The following is an 8,272-nucleotide window of genomic DNA, read 5'->3' as shown; positions in this document are numbered from 1 at the left end:
CTAAGAGCCCCTGCATCTCAACCCATGAAGCCACAGTCCCCAGTGGAGGCTAGAGGGTAACATTTGCAATGCACTAGCCTGTATCCCTGAAAGCAGGAATCATGGAGGGTGTGAGCAGCCTACAGTCCAGCCATCAGTGTCACCACAGAGTTGATTGTAGTTCTCTTTGTACCATTGATTATAATCACAGCTGTGTCCCTTTCCCTGCAATTGAAAGCTCATTGAAGGCTTTTCATTAAGACCTTATTCCTGCGAATACATTTGGGGCACAGCATATTGTCCTTCAGCTGTGGGGGTGGAAAGTTACAAGCGGGGAGCAAGAAGATGGTGCATACTCTCCCCCTCTTTTCAGGCACCCAGGCTTGTCCTGCATGAAATTGCAGGTGAACCCAGCCTTCTGTGTCTGTAGGCATACTTCTCCCATGGACCACACACCACTTGACACCGTGGGCCTTCTGTGGCTATGCCACTGTCTCCATCTTCCCAGCCCTGGCTGCAATTCTGGACCAGGAGGCAAACAGGGCATCTGGGGCCAAAGTTGTTACAATAGTATTGACCCCCTCCAGGAGAGCATCAGACCCTCAGGGGGGGTAGCCACTTCAGAAGGGTAGGTTCTATCAGAAGGTATCTTTGCTCCAGCACTTTCCAGAGACATTTCCCCCTTGTCCATCATCAATCTTCTTTGTGTTTGCGTGAGAATCTTGGCGTCCTCTGCGGTGACAGGAATGTTCTTCTGATCTGGGTAAGCATATTCGCAGATTCGCTTATATACTCTAATTTCTGGCCTTTGGTGCTCAGCTTGAGTTCTTGGCACCAGGCCCGCAGGATGTCTCAGTGAAGCAAGTTGGGTGGTGGCAGTTTCGAAGGTAATGGAGGAACTGGGATTTTCTTCTGAGTACTTACTCTTGTACTCTTGCCTTGTGTTGTCTTTTCTGAACAGGAAGCTTTGCCTTCTTTCATAGATCGTTTCCATTTGGTCCCACTTGCTGAGGTTCCTGGTAACTTTGGTTCACCAGAAGCCTGCTGTTTCTCTTTGGCTTCTTCTGACACAGGTTAGGATTGGCCAGCCAGATAGTCTTTTCCGCATTTCGTGGAGTTCTTTTTGCCTTTGCTTTCTCCATATCCAAGGTTGACAAAAAGTCCTAGTTTTTTTGAGTTTTAATACTTCTTTGCAAATCATGCTGAAATATGATATGAAAAAAACTACATATCTTCACTGACCTTGATGTGTCTAGATTGACATTTTCGATTTTCACTTATTTTTCAGATTAAATAAGCCTTACCAATCAGAATCAGCTAAGTATATTTTACATATGTCAAGATATATTTTAAAGAAAGGACTAACTATGTACTTTACACTTTTTATGACTTGGTAATAAAAGCCCAAATCCTTGCTATTTACTTACTAATCCTCAATTCTGTAACCAAATTAAATGCAGACCTTTATCATTTAGGCCACTCAAAATATATTCTTGGCAACATTAGCTGTAATTCTGCTACTGCTATAGTACAGAGATTAAAAGTTAGAAATGCTTCTCCTCAAGATTCTTACCCTCTGACATGAGGAACAGAGATTAGCTAATCAATTATAGTAGGAAAATGAATGCTATAATGCAAGTATTCACAATTCACAAAAAAAACATGAAGATCAAGGAAGTTTAGAGGCTCTGAAATATATTGCTGGAGTTAAAGGATTCATAAACAATAGGAAAGAAGTATTTGAGGACAAAAAGAACAGTATATAATCTAATTATGTAGGCATGAGATAGTATGCACCATTCATTGAATTGTAAATTGTACATTAGATTAGGGTTTTAGTGGCCCTTCATGAGTGAAAAACATTAGTTGGAGAGGTAAACAAGGCTCAAGTCTTAAATAGGTACATACTATATTAAGGACTTTTATATGTACACTCTATATAATGGAGAGTTTTTGAAAAATTTTGAATAGATACATTAAAATTATGAAATTTGTATTTAGACATATTTATTGCAAACAATTCTGGTTTCAACTCTGATACATAAACACCTTGAATGTTTTCCCTGCCATCCTTCAAACAAACAAAAAATGGACAAACTATAAATTAATGATTTTCATGTACTTATCAGAGATAAGTAGGTTGCAGTACAAAGTGCAGCTTAAAAACTAGAGAGAAAGAGGGCATTTGAGTGATTCAGTGGTTGAGGATCTGCCTTTGACTCAGGATATAATCCCTAAATCCCGGTATAGAGTCCTGCATCAGGCTCCCCCCAGGGAGCCTGCTTCTCCCTCTGCCTATGTCTCTGCCCCTCTCTCTGTCTCTCTCATGAATAAATAAATAAAATCTTAAAAAAAAAAAAACTGGAGAAAGAGCCATTGTCCAAAAATTTAGATGGTGATTTTGAGAATTTCTGGAGGCTTAATTTGTGTTAGAATAAACAAGGGACTTCTTAGTGATAAAGCCCTACTCTTCAAAAGAAAAGTTTTACCAGAGCTGCATTCTCCTGTGTGGGAGAGAAATTCCCCAACCCCAGCTATTTCTGGCCTTCCTGTCTCACCTAAGAGGGTGAGATACTTGAGATACTTGAAAAGTTACAGCCCTGGGACAAATGACCATTAAGAGACTATGATTTAAACAAAAGATTACAGTATGCTCCCCCACTACCAACACACATTACCACCACATCAACAGGAATCCAGGATAGTAATTGGATTATAGATGAAAGAGCTGTGAGATTGAGACTCCATTTAATTTTAAGTGTTAGTGATCTATGTATACCAACTAAAGGTATATATCATTAGTGTAGATAAAGAGCAATTATACTTTATCAACAAGAAACTCACTTTATGTATAAAGACACAAAGAAGTTAAAAGTAAAGGGATAGAATAAATACAGAGAACAAACTGATGGTTGCCAGAGGTAAGAATGGGGGATTCGACAAAATGGGTGATGACGAATGGGAGGTGCAGTTATGGAATAAATAATTCATGAGAATAAAAGACACAGCATAAGAAATATACTCAAAGGCATTGTAATAGCACTGTATGGTGACGGATGGGAGCTATAGCATAGCATAGCTTAATCCTTAGACTTGATCAGTAGGTTGTACACCTGAAACTAATGTAACATTGTGTGTCAACTAGACTTTAATTTTTTTAAAAAAGAAAACTAACAAACAACAAGGTAAAAAGATAGAGAATGTGATACCTTTCATATGCTAACACTACAGAAGAGGGTGGGTGTATTTATATTAATTTTAGACTATACAGACTTTAGAATAAGGAAACTTATCAAGAATTAAGAGGAGCCTTACATCATGATAAAGGGGTCAATTCTCCAAGGATACATAACAATCCTTAGCATGCATTCACTTAAAACAGTAAAGATATGTAAGGATAAAAGGAATAGAATTAAAACCAGAAAATAGCCAGATCTATAATTATAGTTAGAAACTTCAACACTCATCTTTAGGTAACTGATATAGGTTAAGCAGGCAGAAAATTAATGATATAGTTGACTTAGCCAGTACTATAACTCAATCTGATTGACATATATAGAATATTTCATGAAATAACAGCAGAATGCACAGTTTTCCTGTGGTTCATATTGGTTCTTTAAATGTGGTCCCAACTCCTTTCAATCTCAGCTCAATGTGAGGAGAGTCTCCTGTTAGATATACCCAGACACACATTTGCTGGGCCATGGGTTTTCATTCTTGTCCTTACCTGGAGAAGCCATAAAAACCAAAGTTGAAATTACCTTTATTAGCAAAATTTTTAGGTCAAGTCCTTTCCTGCTTACCTTAACTTTCTGGGTTCCTGCAATCACTTCAGATTTGTCTTGGCATTTCCTTACAATCTTGTCAGTTATTCAATATTTTTTAACATTCTTTTAATACTTTAACCAATACTTAGTTATTTTCACAGGAAGATTGGCCCAATGTGCAGAAAGCAATGGAATTAAAAGGAGGAAACAAAAATGAAAATCAATGAAATAAAAAACTGGTTCTTTAAAAAATCAATAAAACTGACAAATCTTTAGCCAGGCTAACACAGGGGGAAAAAAAAGATGATACAAATTAACAATAACAAGAATGAAACTGTGGTCATCACTATTGATCCCATGAACATTAATGGGATATTGAAAGAATACTATGAATAAACTGTATCCTACAAATTTTAAAACTTAGATGGAATGGAACAATTTCTTAAAATATGTATCTCTGTGGAAAAAATATAGATGATATATAAGAGTTTTGAGACTAAACTAGGAGAAAAAATGTGGATATTTTTGCTCAATCTAGGTGAGAGATAAGGAAGATCTGATAAGGCATTTGCTGAAGGATAAGTAGAAATTAAGCAAAAGAAAGGATTGAGGAAGTTTTGAAGAAGGAATCATTTATTCCAATGACTTTATACTTCAGCAGTTCTCATTTGCTCACTCCCTTGATTATACCCATTGACTCCAAAATCTCAATTTTAAGCAAATGTCTCTGACTACCGACTCTTATTTTCCTAGCTAATTTTCTCATAAATTGACTTTTACAATTCTTTGATTTCCTAATCTAGACTAAAATCTCTAGCTAGGAAGAAACTTTTAGTAACATTTGTTCCAGGGTTTGATACCCATTTTGTCATTCATACAGTCAATATGTTTTTTCTTAATGTCCATTTAAAATTACTGCTGGCATCCGTGAGCAATTCTATTTCTATCAAGGGGCATCTGTGCATTGCTTTCATTGTTCTGCTAATTCTACATGCAAGCGAGAATATACTACAAACCTTCATTGTGTTATATATCTTAGCCTAATATAAATACACTAATCCCTCATATTTTTGAAAGATTAGTAAACAAGTGGCATATTGAAAATTATTTGTCTCATGTATTTCATTGCTTATTTTTTTATAAGCAAAAAATTAAGAGAAGCTGATCAGTAGTCACAACAATTCATTCGAGTAAGTTTTATCTCTGGTTATTAAAATAAATAAAAATAAAGGATAAAAAGGAAGACTTTCTTTCATAAATTATTTTCAACTCCAAACCAGGTATTAGCATTTTTTAAAAAGATGCCTTTATGATAAATTAAAAATACATAATTCAATACTAATTTCAAGTTAATATTCAAATCCCTTGGAGGTAATTAATTTCAGAAAGAAATGTATTAAGTAGGAAATACTATTATATTGTTACATAAGAAATATTATTTGAAAAAAGTACTGAGATGAAGTGGCCCACTAAATTGTAATTCAGTACTATTTGATTTGTACCAATATTTTCCTTACACATCCCTCATGGCATCCCACTCTATCCTCAACATAAAAGGATTAGAATATAAATTTTTTATACTATACCTCCTATTTTGTAGTCTTAGATTATGATCTCTGCATAAGTGGAAAATTATCTATTAAAAACATGATGAGAACAGATAAAATGAATTTAAGAAGGATATTGAACAATTGACCTCCTCTTCATGAATGTTTTGAGAACTCTTAAAAAAAGTAAGCTCTGATTTTTATACTAGTTGTATTTCTGAGGGTTCCCTCCAGGTGTTTTAGTGCACAAATAAAAGTATCCAAAGGGTTTTTCCCACTTTCCCAATTTTATGCTAATAGAAAAAATAAAATTAATACATTAAAATGGTAAATAGACCTTCAAATCTTTTAAAGCAACATGCTTTTGTAAAATAGGAATCTAACTTTCTCTGTCTTACACCGTGGCTGGATTTGGGGGCATATACATTTATTCATGCAATAATATTTTAATATTAATATTTTGCTAGACAAAGTAATATAATTATCTTGTTTTATGTGTATACTTTAATATTAAACTTTTAGGGAAAATTCTGTTAGGTTTTTATATTTCTTAATTGATAAACTTCAACTCTTTATATCAAGAATAGATTTGTTGAAGTCTAATTCAGAATTTTTTTTTACTGTGTTTATCATATTTCACTTCAAGCAGCTTTATATACAAATTTGTGAATCTACTGATACTTTCATCCACTACAGTAATCCTTTGGCAATTCAAGATTTAATGTGTATAATCTGATTCATTCTGAAGAAATATGACTTGCTCCTACATAACAATCTTACAATTTGCAATTCAAATACTATTCTAATATTCTAGTATTGGTTAATATAATCAAATAGATGACATTTGTGTCATCATGGTATTCACAAATGTGGGTATTATCATTTTGTGCTGTATCTCTCTCAAATGTCAAAATGTACTATTTATCCAAATGCCTGCTGGGTGGTTTGCTGTCACCTTCAAATGAAAAAATGCACTTGTCTCATTCCAAATCTGTTATCTTTTATGATCTTGTTTATTGTTAATAGCAACATAAATTTCCTAAATTGCAGTTTTATTCATTCTTCTCCCTCACACTGTATTAAATCAGTCACTAAGTCCTATAGAATCCTGCTTCAAAGTATCATAACAATTGCCTCTTTCTGAGATTTTCTGTGACTTGATTTTCTTATCCCAAGTCTTACTTGTATTGTTAACTAAAAATCTCTTTCTAGGTGTACTGTTTCTCCAATCACAGTGGAATTTACTGTATCCTGAACTATATTCAAAACTGACCATAAAATGAAAAAAGGGGCCATGTGCCAGGGAAAGTGATAGAGTCTAGAAGTTGAAAAAGTCACGCATCTGGTTTCTCTTAGAACCTCCAAAAGAGAACACAGCCCTTCCAACACCTTGAATTTTGCCCCGTGAGACCTCTGTCAGATTCCTTACCTATAGAATTGTGTGATAACAAATTTGTATTGTCAAGGTATCCGATTTCATAAAATGTTCTTTAAAGATGTTAAGGGTATGACACACAAATCTCCTCAATTCAACCAGAAAACATCTCAGAAACTTAAAAAGCATTGTCCCTCAGTTATCTTAGCAAAAGTCAAAAAATATTGATTAATTTATCTAGGGAAGATTTGTTAAGGAGCTTCTGGTCTAATTAGTGAACACTATGACATACACAGGAGATCCAAAAGACTTGAGAATTTTATACCAGCAGAGACATTGCCAGCTTGGATCAAAAGGGAAAGCTAAATCTCAGATCCTGAAAATTTTACAGACAGCAAACGGGCTGATAAAAATACTCAGCGGCAAACATGTGCTTCCTTTTAGGAAAAAGGAATGATAATTTTTTTGCAATTGTAGAACTGAAACCCCATTTCCTTGCTGCCTGTCATTTGAGGTCCAATTCCAGCTTGCAGAAGCCACCTGTGTTCCTTAGCTATGGCCTCTTAACTTCAACTTCAGAGCCAACAATTTACGGGTGAGTCGTTTTCACCTGTAGAATTCTCCCTTTCCTTCTTTTGTCTTCTCTCTCTCACTCAAGAAAATTTCTTCACTTTTGAAACTTGTGTTACTAGATGAGGCTCACTTGGATAATCTAGGATAATCTCCCATCTCAGGGTTTATATCCTTAATCACATCTACAAAGTTCATTTTCTCCATGTAAAGTATCATATTCACAGGTTCCAAAAATTAGGGTGTAGGCATCTTTGGGGGCATTATTATTCCTACATAGTCTACTCTTGGGTCCCCAAACATTCGTGTCTAACCTAAATGCAAAATATATCCACCCTATTCCCAGGTGTCTAAAAAATCTCAATCCATTAAAAGATAGACTCAAAGTCCAAAATCACATCCAAATATCTAACACGAAAGTACCAGTTCTCGTTATCTAAATCTTATAGACGAGGTATTGGTGAGACTATGGGTGTAATCTACATTGGTACACAAAACCTTTCCATTTGTAAACATGTGAAACTTAAAAACAAGTTCTGTGTTCCCTGAATACAATGATGGGGCAGGCCTACTATAACATTTGCAGGTATTCTGGTTCTAACGGGGAGAACATTAGAAGGAAAAGGGAGTCATTACTCCTAAGCAATTTTGAAATCCTGACAGGCAAACCCATTAGTTTTCAAGGCTTAAGAATCATACTGTTTGTTTCCTTGTTCTGCCCTTTCAGCTAATAGCTCTGCTCTACTTTCGGAGCTTTGTCCTCAGAGTTATCATTGTTCTGCCAACAATCTGAATGAGAGAGGAAACAGGATGCCTTAGAATCTGTAGGAAAAAAAATGCAACCTTGTAAGCACCTTGGTTTTAACCTTTTATCAAACTTCTGATCTAATACATTTTTTTTTGTTTTAAGGCGCAAAGTTAGTAGCAAAATGGTACCATAGCAATAGAAAGACTATTACACTGACAATATCAGATAATTCCAGTACAACCTTGTACAATTTTTAAATTTCTATTTCAGTAGCACACCATTAAGA

The 8,272-nt window shown here is 35.1% G+C and overlaps 1 pseudogene; it reads right to left on the bottom strand.

The window, feature by feature from the left end:
• Positions 1–218: 218 nt before the first annotated feature.
• LOC112921315 (developmental pluripotency-associated protein 4-like) lies at positions 219–1,562 on the bottom strand (annotated as a pseudogene).
• Between the last annotated feature and the right edge of the window lie 6,710 nt (positions 1,563–8,272).

This window comes from Vulpes vulpes, chromosome 6, assembly GCF_048418805.1.
Source record: "Vulpes vulpes isolate BD-2025 chromosome 6, VulVul3, whole genome shotgun sequence".
Lineage (NCBI taxonomy): Eukaryota > Metazoa > Chordata > Mammalia > Carnivora > Canidae > Vulpes > Vulpes vulpes.
This window is presented reverse-complemented; position numbering and strand designations above follow the sequence as displayed.